At 48.7% G+C, this 19,645-nt stretch overlaps 4 non-coding genes across 4 annotated transcripts; all 4 read left to right on the forward strand.

Moving 5' to 3' along the window:
* The first annotated feature begins 1,135 nt into the window (after positions 1–1,135).
* Positions 1,136–1,207, forward strand: TRNAP-UGG (transfer RNA proline (anticodon UGG)). Its single transcript has one exon. It is a non-coding gene; the product is annotated as a tRNA-Pro (tRNA).
* Positions 1,208–10,140: 8,933 nt separating this feature from the next.
* TRNAP-CGG (transfer RNA proline (anticodon CGG)) lies at positions 10,141–10,212 on the forward strand. The gene has a single exon. It is a non-coding gene; the product is annotated as a tRNA-Pro (tRNA).
* Positions 10,213–14,650: 4,438 nt separating this feature from the next.
* On the forward strand, positions 14,651–14,722 carry TRNAP-UGG (transfer RNA proline (anticodon UGG)). The gene has a single exon. It is a non-coding gene; the product is annotated as a tRNA-Pro (tRNA).
* A 3,500-nt stretch (positions 14,723–18,222) lies between these two features.
* Positions 18,223–18,294, forward strand: TRNAP-UGG (transfer RNA proline (anticodon UGG)). Its single transcript has one exon. It is a non-coding gene; the product is annotated as a tRNA-Pro (tRNA).
* Positions 18,295–19,645: the final 1,351 nt, after the last annotated feature.

Genomic DNA, 19,645 nt, shown 5'->3' on the forward strand with positions numbered 1-19,645 from the left:
AGCAAATACAGCAAGTCGCTGGGCTTTTTCCCAGTATTTGCATTTCCTGACTCAGCTGACAGGCAAGCTGAGATAAAAGAGACTGTGTCTATCCCTCACCATCGTGAGGTACTACGCTCCTGGGGCATCTGTCCCAGCTCACCAAGAGGAGTTGCGCCAGCTTACGTCAGTCAGTTGCTCACTGTTTGACCTTTGCATTGAAGCCTGAGCCTACCGCATTCAAGCCAGCCAAGGAAGGAAGGTATGAGAGCGAAAATAGCTTTCCTGCCCTCACCAAGAACACACACCTTGAGCAAATAAGGTGCCAGACTTACAAGGCCCAATCGCCAACGGAGCATCACTTTTAGTGACGCCCCAGTGGCACTATGCACTGCGTGGTATTTACAAGATGGCGTTCAGCCACTTTTTGTGGCTTAACACCACCTTGTAAATACGGCACCTTAGCATTCAGCGCTTTCCCTGGAAGGGGCGTGCAATGGGTGTTGCTGTGAGTGTGCCACAGCAATACCATAGCATTTTAATGCTGCTCCAGATTTAGGAGTTGTCGTAAATCTGCGTCAGCGCCAAAATCCAACGCCATCCCAGGGGTATCGTTAGAGTGGCGCACTGAGGAGAAATGTTTTCATTTCTCCTCGTTTTTTCTCTTTCTATGTGTGCTGCATTCTGCAGCACACATAGAAGTAAGAGCAAATCACCATTGAAGATTTTTCTTTTGGCCAGGAAGGTGTCCCTTCTTGCACAAAAACAATTTCCACCTCAACGCAGTCATCCTTGTACCATGGTGCAAGAACGGCTGCGTTGGCGCTCATCAGCTAATTTAGAGCTGGCGCAGGGGGAAGCACAGGGGTGCGCTGTATTCTACTAAATACGGCGCTTCCCTGCATTTTGAAAATGACGGAGCGTGGGGCTTGCAAATTTGGCACAGCGTCGCGCTCAGTCATTTTCTTGTAAATCTGGGACAAAATGTCTAAAGGATAGAGGCTTTTTATGTCATGTTCGATGACGACCATGCAAATGACTCTAGTCATACTGCAGAAGAGAGCACCATGTGGCGTTTCTTGCTTTGGGATGTAGTCTCCCACTCTCTGCCACCAACCCTCGGAGCAGGGTGGGAGCCGTAGCGCTTCTGTCCCCAGGCTCGTTGGTCTAGGGGTATGATTCTCGCTTTGGGTGCGAGAGGTCCCGGGTTAAAATCCCGGACGAGCCCATTTTAGCGGAAAACAATCAAATCCTGCTCAAAATACACAACCCCTCAACATTTCTCATTCCACTCGAAGCATTGTTGCGCAAAACATATTTTTTGCCTCAGGCGAAAAATGGATTACAATGCCTTGGCTTCCTTCCTGCTTGCTCTCAGTGCGCCCTGTGTGATGATTTCACAGGCTTGCGTTCCTGGCATTTAGGCATCAGATATTTGTCTGTCTCTGCCCGCAGCTGTGACTTTTCAGGACGTCTGAGTGTATGCATGCTGGCTGACACCGCTGCAATTTTCACACTTACCCCTCGCATTCTGAGCAACTGCTGATCAAGTATAGAGGAAATCGGGCAAACATATGAGAGGAACTGTGCTCCTTCAGTCAAGCCAGCAAGCTTGTTTCTGTAGTGTAGTGGTTATCACATTTGCCTCACACGCAAAAGGTCCCCGTGCGACACACGGCAGCAGTAGCTTTTGTGTTTGCTCACTAAAACCTCAGTCTCTCTCAATGCACACTTAGACAGAAATGACCTTTAAAAACTTGTGACCTGTGTAAAATGTGCTTTACTATTGCAGGACGATAAAAAGTTATCTGCATCCCTCGGTGGTCGTGCATGTGCCTTGTTTCTTGTTCTTTTTTTTTTTTTTTTCTTGGCCATGTTATATTGTGGGGCCTTTAAAGCTGTGACTTTGATAGGAACTTTGCAAGCGGCAGCATCAACAAGTGCAGACTGAAGAGTCAGACCTGCACAATGTTTTGGCTGTCAGGATGGCTGAGTGGTCTAAGGTGCCAGACTCAAGAGAGCTTGATCTTCAGTGAAGCTGAGCCTTCTGGTCTCTTCATGGAGGCGTGGGTTCAAATCCCACTCCTAACAGGTGTGTTTTCTTCCCTTAAATCTTGCTCTGCTTGCACAGCCAGCTCCTCACACCACTATCTTTGGAAGCTGCTGTGGCATGTGAGGAGAAATCCACCAACCCATTGGCTGGGCCCTCAATCAAAATTCTGTGTATTACTGGAAGGGGCATCTCAGGCACACCTTCTGTTAGAGCTGCACTTTATGACAGTAACTACCATGCTGGTTTCTACTTAAGCAGTTGATTCTATCGTTTGAAGTGAGTCTCTCCTGCCACCTTTTGGGCAAAGAAGACACTGCCCCTGCAACAACACAGGCAGACAAGCTCAAACTGGGTTTCTTGGTTAGGTGGGCGGAGCATATTGGCAATGGTGCCTCCTCGTGACTTGCAATTTACATGAAGAAGACAGAGAGGCAGCTGGGAGTAGGCAGTACCCATGAACCCCTGAACACTGTCTTGCGACTTGCACACAATTCTGAAATGAGGCGGGGGAAAGGAGGTGATTTCCCCATCAAGGGCCATTCCGGGAAATCAGCCACCCCGCGTCTCCCAGGTGAGTGTTTCAGGCCTATGAGCCACTACTATAAATCTCGCCTGATCGAGCGCTGAGCGAGCAAGTGTGCTTGAATCCAAGAGGCATGCTTCTCTGGCTCAAGAGCTAGCAGGCCCTTCAGTGCTTCTGGTCTGAAAGTCTAAGTTGCAACGGTCCAGGACTTGCAGAGGGTTACAACTACCAGAAAGGGTCTGCTTTTCACATCAGTGCCCTAGTTCAGCTCACTGGCACAGGGCATCTTGACTACCTCTTTCCTTGCTAGAGACAAACAAAAAATCCTTGACAGAAAACATCAATTGCTATGGCACGCTTAGAGAGAGAGCCTCCGAATGGCCCTGCTTTTCTGAAAGACGCTTCAGAAGATGTTTCAAATGCCTCTGCAGCAGCTGTCTAGTTGGTATAGGGGTATGATTCTCGCTTCGGTGTGAGAGGACCTTGGTTCAAATCCCAGACAAACCCTTACCTTTAAAGGTTCAGTCTGTGTTTTAAACAGGAGTATTTCTGCTTTTCACTCTTGTAAGATGTCATGTTGCAATGCAATACATGCTTTATACCTGCGTTGAGACGGTTCAGCATCATGAAGGTATGCGAGATTTCTTTGCAACTGCTTTTCTGTGCTGGAGCAGCAGTGCTCATAGGAACATTAAATGCACAGTGCTTCTCCATGGTAATTTCGGGTCCAGTTCTGAAATCACCTCTTGGAATGAAAGTGATGCCAGTTCCTTTCTTCCAAGGCAAGAGATCGTGTTCCGGAAGGCTCAGCTTTGAGCGTCATGAACATTAGCCCTCAGTCCTTGCATCCCAGTCCAATGCAGAGCCACATAAAGCAAGCAGGTGTGTCTGTTTCCATAGTGTGGTGGTTCCAGTACAATGCATAGCCACATGAAGCAAGGCGGCAAGTGTGTCTGTTTGTGTAGTGTAGTGGTTATCATGCGCACCTCACATGCAAAAGGTCCCTGGTTCGAAGCCAAGCAAATACAGCAAGTCGCTGGGCTTTTTCCCAGTATTTGCATTTCCTGACTCAGCTGACAGGCAAGCTGAGATAAAAGAGACTGTGTCTATCCCTCACCATCGTGAGGTACTACGCTCCTGGGGCATCTGTCACAGCTCACCAAGAGGAGTTGCGCCAGCTTACGTCAGTCAGTTGCTCACTGTTTGACCTTTGCATTGAAGCCTGAGCCTACCGCATTCAAGCCAGCCAAGGAAGGAAGGTATGAGAGCGAAAATAGCTTTCCTGCCCTCACCAAGAACACACACCTTGAGCAAATAAGGTGCCAGACTTACAAGGCCCAATCGCCAACGGAGCATCACTTTTAGTGACGCCCCGGTGGCACTATGCACTGCGCGGTATTTACAAGATGGCGTTCAGCCACTTTTTGTGGCTTAACACCACCTTGTAAATACGGCACCTTAGCATTCAGCGCTTTCCCTGGAAGGGGCGTGCAATGGGTGTTGCTGTGAGTGTGCCACAGCAACACCATAGCATTTTAATGCTGCTCCAGATTTAGGAGTTGTCGTAAATCTGCGTCAGCGCCAAAATCCAACGCCATCCCAGGGGTATCGTTAGAGTGGCGCACTGAGGAGAAATGTTTTCATTTCTCCTCGTTTTTTCTCTTTCTATGTGTGCTGCATTCTGCAGCACACATAGAAGTAAGAGCAAATCACCATTGAAGATTTTTCTTTTGGCCAGGAAGGTGTCACTTCCTGCACAAAAACAATTTCCCCCTCAACGCAGTCATCCTTGTACCATGGTGCAAGAACGGCTGCGTTGGCGCTCAGCAGCTAATTTAGAGCTGGCGCAGGGGGAAGCACAGGGGTGCGCTGTATTCTACTAAATACGGCGCTTCCCTGCATTTTGAAAATGACGGAGCGTGGGGCTTGCAAATTTGGCACAGCGTCGCGCTCAGTCATTTTCTTGTAAATCTGGGACAAAATGTCTAAAGGATAGAGGCTTTTTATGTCATGTTCGATGACGACCATGCAAATGACTCTAGTCATACTGCAGAAGAGAGCACCATGTGGCGTTTCTTGCTTTGGGATGTAGTCTCCCACTCTCTGCCACCAGCCCTCGGAGCAGGGTGGGAGCCGTAGCGCTTCTGTCCCCAGGCTCGGTGGTCTAGGGGTATGATTCTCGCTTCAAGTGCGAGAGGTCCCGGGTTCAAATCCCGGACGAGCCCATTTTAGCGGAAAACAATCAAATCCTGCTCAAAATACACAACCCCTCAACATTTCTCATTCCACTCGAAGCATTGTTGCGCAAAACATATTTTTTGCCTCAGGCGAAAAATGGATTACAATGCCTTGGCTTCCTTCCTGCTTGCTCTCAGTGCGCCCTGTGTGATGATTTCACAGGCTTGCGTTCCTGGCATTTAGGCATCAGATATTTGTCTGTCTCTGCCCGCAGCTGTGACTTTTCAGGACGTCTGAGTGTATGCATGCTGGCTGACACCGCTGCAATTTTCACACTTACCCCTCGCATTCTGAGCAACTGCTGATCAAGTATAGAGGAAATCGGGCAAACATATGAGAGGAACTGTGCTCCTTCAGTCAAGCCAGCAAGCTTGTTTCTGTAGTGTAGTGGTTATCACATTTGCCTCACACGCAAAAGGTCCCCGTTCGACACTGGGCAGCAGTTGCTTTTGTGTTTGCTCACTAAAACCTCAGTCTCTCTCAATGCACACTTAGACAGAAATAACCTTTAAAAACTTGTGACCTGTGTAAAATGTGCTTTACTATTGCAGGACGATAAAAAGTTATCTGCATCCCTCGGTGGTCGTGCATGTGCCTTGTTTCTTGTTCTGTTTTTTTTTTTTTCTTGGCCATGTTATATTGTGGGGCCTTTAAAGCTGTGACTTTGATAGGAACATTGCAAGCGGCAGCATCAACAAATGCAGACTGAAGAGTCAGACCTGCACAATGTTTTGGCTGTCAGGATGGCCGAGTGGTCTAAGGTGCCAGACTCAAGAGAGCTTGATCTTCAGTGAAGCTGAGCCTTCTGGTCTCTTCATGGAGGCGTGGTTTCAAATCCCACTCCTAACAGGTGTGTTTTCTTCCCTTAAATCTTGCTCTGCTTGCACAGCCAGCTCCTCACACCAGTATCTTTGGAAGCTGCTGTGGCATGTGAGGAGAAATCCACCAACCCATCGGCTGGGCCCTCAATCAAAATTCTGTGTATTACTGGAAGGGGCATCTCAGGCACACCTTCTGTTAGAGCTGCACTTTATGACAGTAACTACCATGCTGGTTTCTACTTAAGCAGTTGATTCTATCGTTTGAAGTGAGTCTCTCCTGCCACCTTTTGGGCAAAGAAGACACTGCCCCTGCAACAACACAGGCAGACAAGCTCAAACTGGGTTTCTTGGTTAGGTGGGCGGAGCATATTGGCAATGGTGCCTCCTCGTGACTTGCAATTTACATGAAGAAGACAGAGAGGCAGCTGGGAGTAGGCAGTACCCATGAACCCCTGAACACTGTCTTGCGACTTGCATACAATTCTGAAATGAGGCGGGGGAAAGGAGGTGATTTTCCCATCAAGGGCCATTCCGGGAAATCAGCCACCCCGCGTCTCCCAGGTGAGTGTTTCAGGCCTATGAGCCACTACTATAAATCTCGCCTGATCTCGCCTGATCGAGCCCTGAGCGAGCAAGTGTGCTTGAATCCAAGAGGCATGCTTCTCTGGCTCAAGAGCTATCAGGCCCTTCAGTGCTTCTGGTCTGAAAGTCTAAGTTGCAAGGGTCCAGGACTTGCAGAGGGTTACAACTACCAGAAAGGGTCTGCTTTTCACATCAGTGCTCTAGTTCAGCTCACTGGCACAGGGCATCTTGACTACCTCTTTCCTTGCTAGAGACAAACAAGAAATCCTTGACAGAAAACATCAATTGCTATGGCACGCTTAGAGAGAGAGCCTCTGAATGGCCCTGCTTTTCTGAAAGACGCTTCAGAAGATGTTTCAAATGCCTCTGCAGCAGCAGTCTAGTTGGTATAGGGGTATGATTCTCGCTTCGGGTGTGAGAGGACCTTGGTTCAAATCCCAGACAAACCCTTACCTTTATAGGTTCAGTCTGTGTTGTAAACAGGAGTATTTCTGCTTTTCACTCTTGTAAGATGTCATGTTGCAATGCAATACATGCTTTATACCTGCGTTGAGACGGTTCAGCATCATGAAGGTATGCGAGATTTCTTTGCAACTGCTTTTTTGTGCTGGAGCAGCAGTGCTCATAGGAACATTAAGGCCCGTATTTATACTCCGTTTGTGCCGAATTAGCGTCGTTTTTTTCGACGCAAATTCGGCGCAAAACTAACGCCATATTTATACTTTGGCGTTAGACGCGTTTAGCGCCAAAGTATGGGCAAATAGCGTCATTTTTTTACGTGAACGCCTTCCTTGCGCTAATGAGATGTAAGGAAGGCGTTCCCGTCTAAAAAAATGACGGCGACGCAAATGCGTCGTATTTATACTCCCGGGCAAAAATCACGCCCGGGAGTGGGCGGGGCAAAAAACCACGCATTTGCGACACTTTTTAACGCCTGGGTCAGGGTAGGCGTTAAGGGGGCTGTGGGCTCAAAATGAGCCCACAGGTGCCCTCCCATGCCCCCAGGGACCCCCCCTGCCACCCTTGCCCACCCCAGGAGGACACCCAAGGATGGAGGGACCCATCCGAGGGACATTCAGGTAAGTTCAGGTAAGTATAATTTTTTATTTTTTTAAATTTCTTTTGGTGGCATAGGGGGGCCTTATTTGTGCCCCCCTACATGCCACTATGCCCAATGACCATGCCCAGGGGACATAAGTCCCCTGGGCATGGCCATTGGGCAAGGGGGCATGACTCCTGTCTTTACTAAGACAGGAGTCATTTAAATGGCGTCTGGGTGTCGAAAAAATGGCGCAAATCGGGTTGAGGCGATTTTTTTGCCTCAACCTGACTTGCCCCATTTTAAGACGCCCTAACGCCATTTTCCCCCTACGCCGGCGCTGCCTGGTGTACGTGGTTTTTTTCCACGCACACCAGGCAGCGCCGGTCTGCTAGCGCCGGCTAACGCCATTCCATAAATACGGCGCCCGCATGGCGCTTCAGAATGGCGTTAGACGGCGCTAAATTTTTTGACGCTAAACTGCGTTAGCGCAGTTTAGCGTCAAAAAGTATAAATATGGGCCTAAGGGGCATATTTATACTCCGTTTGCGCCGAATTAGCGTAGTTTTTTTCGACGCAAATTCGGCGCAAAACTAACGCCATATTTATACTTTGGCGTTAGACGCGTCTAGCGCCAAAGTATGAGTAAAGAGCGTCATTTTTTTGCGTGAACGCCTTCCTTGCGTTAATGAGATGCAAGGAAGGCGTTCCCGTCTAAAAAAATGACGGCGACGCAAATGCGTCGTATTTATACTCCCGGGCAAAAATCACACCCGGGAGGTGGCGGGTCAAAAAACCCTGCATTTGCGCCACTATTTAACGCCTGGGTCAGGGTAGGCGTTAAGGGGCCTGTGGGCTCAAAATGAGCCCACAGGTGCCCTCCCCTGCCCCCAGGGACCCCCCCTGCCCACCCCAGGAGGACACCCAAGGATGGAGGGACCCACCCCAGGGACATTCAGGTAAGTTCAGGTAAGTATAATTTTTTATATTTTTTAATTTTTTTTGTGTGGCATAGGGGGGCCTTATTTGTGCCCCCCTACATGCCACTATGCCCAATGACCATGCCCAGGGGACATAAGTCCCCTGGGCATGGCCATTGGGCAAGGGGGCATGACTCCTGTCTTTACTAAGACAGGAGTCATTTAAATGGCGTCTGGGCGTCGAAAATAATGGCGCAAATCGGGTTGAGGCGATTTTTTTGCCTCAACCTGACTTGCCCCATTTTAAGACGCCCTAACGCCATTTTCCCCCTACGCCGGCGCTGCCTGGTCTACGTGGTTTTTTTCCACGCACACCAGGCAGCGCCGGTCTGCTTGCGCCGGCTAACGCCATTCCATAAATACGGCGCCCGCATGGCGCTTCAGAATGGCGTTAGGCGGCGCTAAATTTTTTGACGCTAAACTGCGTTAGCGCAGTTTAGCGTCAAAAAGTATAAATATGGGCCTAAATGCACAGTGCTTCTACATGGTAATTTCGGGTCCAGTTCTGAAATCACCTCTTGGAATGAAAGTGATGCCAGTTCCTTTCTTCCAAGGCAAGAGATCGTGTTCCGGAAGGCTCAGCTTTGAGCGTCATGAACATTAGCCCTCAGTCCTTGCATCCCAGTCCAATGCAGAGCCACATAAAGCAAGCAGGTGTGTCTGTTTCCATAGTGTGGTGGTTCCAGTACAATGCATAGCCACATGAAGCAAGCCGGCAAGTGTGTCTGTTTGTGTAGTGTAGAGGTTATCATGCGCACCTCACATGCAAAAGGTCCCTGGTTCGAAGCCAAGCAAATACAGCAAGTCGCTGGGCTTTTTCCCAGTATTTGCATTTCCTGACTCAGCTGACAGGCAAGCTAAGATAAAAGAGACTGTGTCTATCCCTCACCATCGTGAGGTACTAGGCTCCTGGGGCATCTGTCACAGCTCACCAAGAGGAGTTGCGCCAGCTTACGTCAGTCAGTTGCTCACTGTTTGACCTTTGCATTGAAGCCTGAGCCTACAGCATTCAAGCCAGCCAAGGAAGGAAGGTATGAGAGCGAAAATAGCTTTCCTGCCCTCACCAAGAACACACACCTTGAGCAAATAAGGTGCCAGACTTACAAGGCCCAATCGCCAATGGAGCATCACGTTTAGTGACGCCCCGGTGGCACTATGCACTGCGCGGTATTTACAAGATGGCGTTCAGCCACTTTTTGTGGCTTAACACCACCTTGTAAATACGGCACCTTAGCATTCAGCGCTTTCCCTGGAAGGGGCGTGCAATGGGTGTTGCTGTGAGTGTGCCACAGCAACACCATAGCATTTTAATGCTGCTCCAGATTTAGGAGTTGTCGTAAATCTGCGTCAGCGCCAAAATCCAACGTCATCCCAGGGGTATCGTTAGAGTGGCGCACTGAGGAGAAATATTTTCATTTCTCCTCGTTTTTTCTCTTTCAATGTGTGCTGCATTCTGCAGCACACATAGAAGTAAGAGCAAATCACCATTGAAGATTTTTCTTTTGGCCAGGAAGGTGTCCCTTCCTGCACAAAAACAATTTCCCCCTCAACGCAGTCATCCTTGTACCATGGTGCAAGAACGGCTGCATTGGCGCTCAGCAGCTAATTTAGAGGTGGTGCAGGGGGAAGCACAGGGGTGCGCTGTATTCTACTAAATACGGCGCTTCCCTGCATTTTGAAAATGACGGAGCGTGGGGCTTGCAAATTTGGCACAGCGCCGCGCTCAGTCATTTTCTTGTAAATCTGGGACAAAATGTCTAAAGGATAGAGGCTTTTTACGTCATGTTCGATGACGACCATGCAAATGACTCTGGTCATACTGCAGAAGAGAGCACCAGGTGGCGTTTCTTGGTTTGGGATGTAGTCTCCCACTCTCTGCCACCAACCCTCGGAGCAGGGTGGGAGCCGTAGCACTTCTGTGCCCAGGCTCGTTGGACTAGGGGTATGATTCTTGCTTCGGGTGCGAGAGGTCCCGGGTTCAAATCCCGGACGAGCCCATTTTAGCGGAAAACAATCAAATCCTGCTCAAAATACACAACCCCTCAACATTTCTCATTCCACTCGAAGCATTGTTGCGCAAAACATATTTTTTGCCTCAGGCGAAAAATGGATTACAATGCTTTGGCTTCCTTCCTGCTTGCTCTCAGTGCGCCCTGTGTGATGATTTCACAGGCTTGCGTTCCTGGCATTTAGGCATCAGATATTTGTCTGTCTCTGCCCGCAGCTGTGACTTTTCAGGACGTCTGAGTGTATGCATGCTGGCTGACACCGCTGCAATTTTCACACTTACCCCTCGCATTCTGAGCAACTGCTGATCAAGTATAGAGGAAATCGGGCAAACATATGAGGGGAACTGTGCTCCTTCAGTCAAGCCAACAAGCTTGTTTCTGTAGTGTAGTGGTTATCACATTTTCCTCACACGCAAAAGGTCCCCGGTTCGACACTGGGCAGCAGTAGCTTTTGTGTTTGCTCACTAAAACCTCAGTCTCTCTCAATGCACACTTAGACAGAAGTGACCTTTAAAAACTTGTGACCTGTGTAAAATGTGCTTTACTATTGCAGGACGATAAAAAATTATCTGCATCCCTCGGTGGTCGTGCATGTGCCTTGTTTCTTGTTCTGTTTTTTTTTTTTTTCTTGGCCATGTTATATTGTGGGGCCTTTAAAGCTGTGACTTTGATAGGAACATTGCAAGCGGCAGCATCAACAAGTGCAGACTGAAGAGTCAGACCTGCACAATGTTTTGGCTGTCAGGATGGCCGAGTGGTCTAAGGTGCCAGACTCAAGAGAGCTTGATCTTCAGTGAAGCTGAGCCTTCTGGTCTCTTCATGGAGGCGTGGTTTCAAATCCCACTCCTAACAGGTGTGTTTTCTTCCCTTAAAGCTTGCTCTGCTTGCACAGCCAGCTCCTCACACCACTATCTTTGGAAGCTGCTGTGGCATGTGAGGAGAAATCCACCAACCCATCGGCTGGGCCCTCAATCAAAATTCTGTGTATTACTGGAAGGGGCATCTCAGGCACACCTTCTGTTAGAGCTGCACTTTATGACAGTAACTACCATGCTGGTTTCTACTTAAGCAGTTGATTCTATCGTTTGAAGTGAGTCTCTCCTGCCACCTTTTGGGCAAAGAAGACACTGCCCCTGCAACAACACAGGCAGACAAGCTCAAACTGGGGGCATATTTATACTCCGTTTGCGCCGAATAAGCGTTGTTTTTTTCGACGCAAATTCGGCGCAAAACTAACGCCATATTTATACTTTGGCGTTAGACGCGTCTAGTGCCAAAGTAGGAGTAAAGAGCGTCATTTTTTTGCGTGAACGCCTTCCTTGCGTTAATGAGATGCAAGGTAGGCGTTCCCGTCCAAAAAAATGTCTGCGACGCAAATGCGTCGTATTTATACTCCCGGGCAAAAATCACGCCCGGGAGTGGTCGGGTCAAAAAACCTCGCATTTGCGCCTCTTTTTAACGCCTGGGTCAGGGCAGGCGTTAAGGGACCTGTGGGCTCAAAATGAGCCCACAGCTGCCCTCCCATGCCCCCAGGGACCCCCCCGGCCACCCTTGCCCACCCCAGGAGGACACCCAAGGATGGAGGGACCCACCCCAGGGACATTCAGGTAAGTTCAGGTAAGTATAACATTTTTTTTTTAATATTTTTTTTTTGGCATAGGGGGGCCTGATTTGTGCCCCCCTACATTCCACAATGCCCAATGACCATGCCCAGGGGACATAAGTCCCCTGGGCATGGCCATTGGGCAAGGGGGCATGACTCCTGTCTTTACTAAGACAGGAGTCATTTCAATGGCGTCTGGGCGTCGTTAAAAATGGCGCAAATCGAGTGGAGGCGATTTTTTGCGTCAACCTGACTTGCACCATTTTTAAGACGCCCTAGCGCCATTTTTCCCAACGCCGGCGCTGCCTGGTGTATGTGGTTTTTTTCCACGCACACCAGGCAGCGCCGGTCTGCTTGCGCCGGCTAACGCCATTCAATAAATACGGCGCCCGCATGGCGCTTCAGAATGACGTTAGCCGGCGCAAAAATTTTTGACGCTAAACTGCGTTAGCGCAGTTTAGCGTCAAAAAGTATAAATACGGGCCTGGGTTTCTTGGTTAGGTGGGCGGAGCATATTGGCAATGGTGCCTCCTCGTGACTTGCAATTCACATGAAGAAGACAGAGAGGCAGCTGGGAGTAGGCAGTACCCATGAACCCCTGAACACTGTCTTGTGACTTGCACACAATTTGGAAATGAGGCGGGGGAAAGGAGGTGATTTCCCCATCAAGGTCCATTCCGGGAAATCAGCCACCCCGCGTCTCCCAGGTGAGTGTTTCAGGCCTATGAGCCACTACTATAAATCTCGCCTGATCGAGCCTGATTGAGCGCTGAGCGAGCAAGTGTGCTTGAATCCAAGAGGCATTCTTCTCTGGCTCAAGAGCTAGCAGGCCCTTCAGTGCTTCTGGTCTGAAATTCTAAGTTGCAAGGGTCCAGGACTTGCAGAGGGTTACAACTACCAGAAAGGGTCTGCTTTTCACATCAGTGCCCTAGTTCAGCTCACTGGCACAGGGCATCTTGACTACCTCTTTCCTTGCTAGAGACAAACAAAAAATCCTTGACAGAAAACATCAATTGCTATGGCACGCTTAGAGAGAGAGCCTCCGAATGGCCCTGCTTTTCTGAAAGACGCTTCAGAAGATGTTTCAAATGCCTCTGCAGCAGCAGTCTAGTTGGTATAGGGGTATGATTCTCGCTTCAGGTGTGAGAGGACCTTGGTTCAAATCCCAGACAAACCCTTACCTTTATAGGTTCAGTCTGTGTTTTAAACAGGAGTATTTCTGCTTTTCACTCTTGTAAGATGTCATGTTGCAATGCAATACATGCTTTATACCTGCGTTGAGACGGTTCAGCGTCATGAAGGTATGCGAGATTTCTTTGCAACTGCTTTTCTGTGCTGGAGCAGCAGTGCTCATAGGAACATTGAATACACAGTGCTTCTCCATGGTAATTTCGGGTCCAGTTCTGAAATCACCTCTTGGAATGAAAGTGATGCCAGTTCCTTTCTTCCAAGGCAAGAGATCGTGTTCCGGAAGGCTCAGCTTTGAGCGTCATGAACATTGGCCCTCAGTCCTTGCATCCCAGTCCAATGCAGAGCCACATAAAGCAAGCAGGTGTGTCTGTTTCCATAGTGTGGTGGTTCCAGTACAATGCATAGCCACATGAAGCAAGTCGGCAAGTGTGTCTGTTTGTGTAGTGTAGTGGTTATCATGCGCACCTAACATGCAAAAGGTCCTTGGTTCGAAGCCAAGCAAATACAGCAAGTCGCTGGGCTTTTTCCCAGTATTTGCATTTCCTGACTCAGCTGACAGGCAAGCTGAGATAAAAGAGACTGTGTCTATCCCTCACCATCGTGAGGTACTACGCTCCTGGGGCATCTGTCACAGCTCACCAAGAGGAGTTGCGCCAGCTTACGTCAGTCAGTTGCTCATTGTTTGACCTTTGCATTGAAGCCTGAGCCTACCGCATTCAAGCCAGCCAAGGAAGGAAGGTATGAGAGCGAAAATAGCTTTCCTGCCCTCACCAAGAACACACACCTTGAGCAAATAAGGTGCCAGACTTACAAGGCCCAATCGCCAACGGAGCATCACTTTTAGTGACCCCCCGGTGGCACTATGCACTGCACGATATTTACAAGATGGCGTTCAGCCACTTTTTGTGGCTTAACACCATCTTGTAAATACGGCACCTTAGCATTCAGCGCTTTCCCTGGAAGGGGCGTGCAATGGGTGTTGCTGTGATTGTGCCACAGCAACACCATAGCATTTTAATGCTGCTCCAGATTTAGGAGTTGTCGTAAATCTGCGTCAGCGCCAAAATCCAACGCCATCCCAGGGGTATCGTTAGAGTGGCGCACTGAGGAGAAATGTTTTCATTTCTCCTCGTTTTTTCTCTTTCTATGTGTGCTGCATTCTGCAGCACACATAGAAGTAAGAGCAAATCACCATTGAAGATTTTTCTTTTGGCCAGGAAGGTGTCCCTTCCTGCACAAAAACAATTTCCCCCTCAACGCAGTCATCCTTGTACCATGGTGCAAGAACGGCTGCGTTGGCGCTCAGCAGCTAATTTAGAGCTGGCGCAGGGGGAAGCACAGGGGTGCGCTGTATTCTACTAAATACGGCGCTTCCCTGCATTTTGAAAATGACGGAGCGTGGGGCTTGCAAATTTGGCACAGCGTCTCGCTCAGTCATTTTCTTGTAAATCTGGGACAAAATGTCTAAAGGATAGAGGCTTTTTATGTCATGTTCGATGACGACCATGCAAATGACTCTAGTCATACTGCAGAAGAGAGCACCATGTGGCGTTTCTTGCTTTGGGATGTAGTCTCCCACTCTCTGCCACCAACCCTCGGAGCAGTGTGGGAGCCGTAGCGTTTCTGTCCCCAGGCTGGTTGGTCTAGGGGTATGATTCTCGCTTTGGGTGCGAGAGGTCCCGGGTTCAAATCCCGGACGAGCCCATTTTAGCGGAAAACAATCAAATCCTGCTCAAAATACACAACCCCTCAACATTTCTCATTCCACTCGAAGCATTGTTGCGCAAAACATATTTTTTGCCTCAGGCGAAAAATGGATTACAATGCCTTGGCTTCCTTCCTGCTTGCTCTCAGTGCGCCCTGTGTGATGATTTCACAGGCTTGCGTTCCTGGCATTTAGGCATCAGATATTTGTCTGTCTCTGCCCGCAGCTGTGACTTTTCAGGACGTCTGAGTGTATGCATGCTGGCTGACACCACTGCCATTTTCACACTTACCCCTCGCATTCTGAGCAACTGCTGATCAAGTATAGAGGAAATCGGGCAAACATATGAGAGGAACTGTGCTCCTTCAGTCAAGCCAGCAAGCTTGTTTCTGTAGTGTAGTGGTTATCACATTTGCCTCACACGCAAAAGGTCCCCGGTTCGACACTGGGCAGCAGTAGCTTTTGTGTTTGCTCACTAAAACCTCAGTCTCTCTCAATGCACACCTAGACAGAAATGACCTTTAAAAACTTGTGACCTGTGTAAAATGTGCTTTACTATTGCAGGACGATAAAAAGTTATCTGCATCCCTCGGTGGTCGTGCATGTGCCTTGTTTCTTGTTCTGTTTTTTTTTTTTTCTTGGCCATGTTATATTGTGGGGCCTTTAAAGCTGTGACTTTGATAGGAACATTGCAAGCGGCAGCATCAACAAGTGCAGACTGAAGAGTCAGACCTGCACAATGTTTTGGCTGTCAGGATGGCTGAGTGGTCTAAGGTGCCAGACTCAAGAGAGCTTGATCTTCAGTGAAGCTGAGCCTTCTGGTCTCTTCATGGAGGCGTGGGTTCAAATCCCACTCTTAACAGGTGTGTTTTCTTCCCTTAAATCTTGCTCTGCTTGCACAGCCAGCTCCTCACACCACTATCTTTGGAAGCTGCTGTGGCATGTGAGGAGAAATCCACCAACCCATCGGCTGGGCCCTCAATCAAAATTCTGTGTATTACTGGAAGGGGCATCTCAGGCACACCTTCTGTTAGAGCTTCACTTTATGACAGTAACTACCATGCTGGTTTCTACTTAAGCAGTTGATTGTATCGTTTGAAGTGAGTCTCTCCTGTCACCTTTTGGGCAAAGAAGACACTGCCCCTGGAACAACACAGGCAGACAAGCTCAAACTGGGTTTCTTGGTTAGGTGGGCGGAGCATATTGGCAATGGTGCCTCCTCGTGACTTGCAATTTACATGAAGAAGACAGAGAGGCAGCTGGGAGTAGGCAGTACCCATGAACCCCTGAACACTGTCTTGCGACTTGCACACAATTCTGAAATGAGGCGGGGGAAAGGAGGTGATTTCCCCATCAAGGGCCATTCCGGGAAATCAGCCACCCGCGTCTCCCATGTGAGTGTTTCAGGCCTATGAGCCACTACTATAAATCTCGCCTGATCGAGCCTGATCCAGCAAGTGTGCTTGAATCCAAGAGGCATGTTTCTCTGGCTCAAGAGCTAGCAGGCCCTTCAGTGCTTCTGGTCTGGAAGTCTAAGGTGCAAGGGTCCAGGACTTGCAGAGGGTTACAACTACCAGAAAGGGTCTGTTTTTCACATCAGTGCCCTAGTTCAGCTCACTGGCACAGGGCATCTTGACTACCTCTTTCCTTGCTAGAGACAAACAAAAAATCCATGACAGAAAACATCAATTGCTATGGCACGCTTAGAGAGAGAGCCTCCGAATGGCCCTGCTTTTCTGAAAGACGCTTCAGAAGATGTTTCAAATGCCTCTGCAGCAGCTGTCTAGTTGGTATAGGGGTATGATTCTCGCTTCGGGTGTGAGAGGACCTTGGTTCAAATCCCAGACAAACCCTTACCTTTATAGGTTCAGTCTGTGTTTTAAACAGGAGTATTTCTGCTTTTCACTCTTGTAAGATGTCATGTTGCAATGCAATACATGCTTTATACCTGCGTTGAGACGGTTCAGCATCATGAAGGTATGCGAGATTTCTTTGCAACTGCTTTTCTGTGCTGGAGCAGCAGTGCTCATAGGAACATTAAATGCACAGTGCTTCTCCATGGTAATTTCGGGTCCAGTTCTGAAATCACCTCTTGGATTGAAAGTGATGCCAGTTCCTTTCTTCCTAGGCAAGAGATCGTGTTCCGGAAGGCTCAGCTTTGAGCGTCATGAACATTAGCCCTCAGTCCTTGCATCCCAGTCCAATGCAGAGCCACATAAAGCAAGCAGGTGTGTCTGTTTCCATAGTGTGGTGGTTCCAGTACAATGCATAGCCACATGAAGCAAGCCGGCAAGTGTGTCTGTTTGTGTAGTGTAGTGGTTATCATGCGCACCTCACATGCAAAAGGTCCCTGGTTCGAAGCCAAGCAAATACTGCAAGTCGCTGGGCTTTTTCCCAGTATTTGCATTTCCTGACTCAGCTGACAGGCAAGCTGAGATAAAAGAGACTGTGTCTATCCCTCACCATCGTGAGGTACTACGCTCCTGGGGCATCTGTCACAGCTCACCAAGAGGAGTTGCTCCAGCTTACGTCAGTCAGTTGCTCACTGTTTGACCTTTGCATTGAAGCCTGAGCCTACCGCATTCAAGCCAGCCAAGGAAGGAAGGTATGAGAGCGAAAATAGCTTTCCTGCCCTCACCAAGAACACACACCTTGAGCAAATAAGGTGCCAGACTTACGAGGCCCAATCGCCAACGGAGCATCACTTTTAGTGACGCCCCGGTGGCACTATGCACTGCGCGGTATTTACAAGATGGCGTTCAGCCACTTTTTGTGGCTTAACACCATCTTGTAAATACGGCACCTTAGCATTCAGCGCTTTCCCTGGAAGGGGCGTGCAATGGGTGTTGCTGTGAGTGTGCCACAGCAACACCATAGCATTTTAATGCTGCTCCAGATTTAGGAGTTGTCGTAAATCTGCGTCAGCGCCAAAATCCAACGCCATCCCAGGGGTATCGTTAGAGTGGCGCACTGAGGAGAAATGTTTTCATTTCTCCTCGTTTTTTCTCTTTCTATGTGTGCTGCATTATGCAGCACACATAGAAGTAAGAGCAAATCACCATTGAAGATTTTTCTTTTGGCCAGGAAGGTGTCCCTTCCTGCACAAAAACAATTTCCCCCTCAACGCAGTCATCCTTGTACCATGGTGCAAGAACGGCTGCGTTGGCGCTCAGCAGCTAATTTAGAGCTGGCGCAGGGGGAAGCACAGGGGTGCGCTGTATTCTACTAAATACGGCGCTTCCCTGCATTTTGAAAATGACGGAGCGTGGGGCTTGCAAATTTGGCACAGCGTCGCGCTCAGTCATTTTCTTGTAAATCTGGGACAAAATGTCTAAAGGATAGAGGTTTTTTATGTCATGTTCGATGACGACCATGCGAATGACTCTAGTCATACTGCAGAAGAGAGCACCATGTGGCGTTTCTTGCTTTGGGATGTAGTCTCCCACTCTCTGCCACCAACCCTCGGAGCAGGGTGGGAGCCGTATCGTTTCTGTCCCCAGGCTGGTTGGTCTAGGGGTATGATTCTCGCTTTGGGTGCGAGAGGTCCTGGGTTCAAATCCCAGACGAGCCCATTTTAGCGGAAAACAATCAAATCCTGCTCAAAATACACAACCCCTCAACATTTCTCATTCCACTCGAAGCATTGTTGCGCAAAACATATTTTTTGCCTCAGGCGAAAAATGGATTACAATGCCTTGGCTTCCTTCCTGCTTGCTCTTAGTGCGCCCTGTGTGATGATTTCACAGGCTTGCGTTCCTGCCATTTAGGCATCAGATATTTGTCTGTCTCTGCCCGCAGCTGTGACTTTTCAGGACGTCTGAGTGTATGCATGCTGGCTGACACCGCTGCAATTTTCACACTTACCCCTCGCATTCTGAGCAACTGCTGATCAAGTATAGAGGAAATCGGGCAAACATATGAGGGGAACTGTGCTCCTTCAGTCAAGCCAGCAAGCTTGTTTCTGTAGTGTAGTGGTTATCACATTTGCCTCACATGCAAAAGGTCCCCGGTTCGACACTGGACAGCAGTAGCTTTTGTGTTTGCTCACTAAAACCTCAGTCTCTCTCAATGCACACTTAGACAGAAATGACCTTTAAAAACTTGTGACCTGTGTAAAATGTGCTTTACTATTGCAGGACGATAAAAAGTTATCTGCATCCCTCGGTGGTCGTGCTTGTGCCTTGTTTCTTGTTCTGTTTTTTTTTTTTTTCTTGGCAATGTTATATTGTGGGGCCTTTAAAGCTGTGACTTTGATAGGAACATTGCAAACGGCAGCATCAACAAGTGCAGACTGACGAGTCAGACCTGCACAATGTTTTGGCTGTCAGGATGGCCGAGTGGTCTAAGGTGCCAGACTCAAGAGAGCTTGATCTTCAGTGAAGCTGAGCCTTCTGGTCTCTTCATGGAGGCGTGGGTTCAAATCCCACTCCTAACAGGTGTGTTTTCTTACCTTAAATCTTGCTCTGTTTGCACAGCCAGCTCCTCACACCACTATCTTTGGAAGCTGCTGTGGCATGTGAGGAGAAATCCACCAACCCATCGGCTGGGCCCTCAATCAAAATTCTGTGTATTACTGGAAGGGGCATCTCAGTCACACCTTCTGTTAGAGCTGCACTTTATGACAGTAACTACCATGCTGGTTTCTACTTAAGCAGTTGATTCTATCGTTTGAAGTGAGTCTCTCCTGCCAACTTTTGGGCAAAGAAGACACTGCCCCGGCAACAACACAGGCAGACAAGCTCAAACTGGGTTTCTAGGTTAGGTGGGCAGAGCATATTGGCAATGGTGCCTCCTCGTGACTTGCAATTTACATGAAGAAGACAGAGAGGCAGCTGGGAGTAGGCAGTACCCATGAACCCCTGAACACTGTCTTGCGACTTGCACACAATTCTGAAATGAGGCAGGGGAAAGGAGGTGATTTC

The sequence above is a fragment of the Pleurodeles waltl genome, unplaced genomic scaffold (assembly GCF_031143425.1).
Source record: "Pleurodeles waltl isolate 20211129_DDA unplaced genomic scaffold, aPleWal1.hap1.20221129 scaffold_91, whole genome shotgun sequence".
Taxonomy (NCBI): Eukaryota; Metazoa; Chordata; class Amphibia; order Caudata; family Salamandridae; genus Pleurodeles; species Pleurodeles waltl.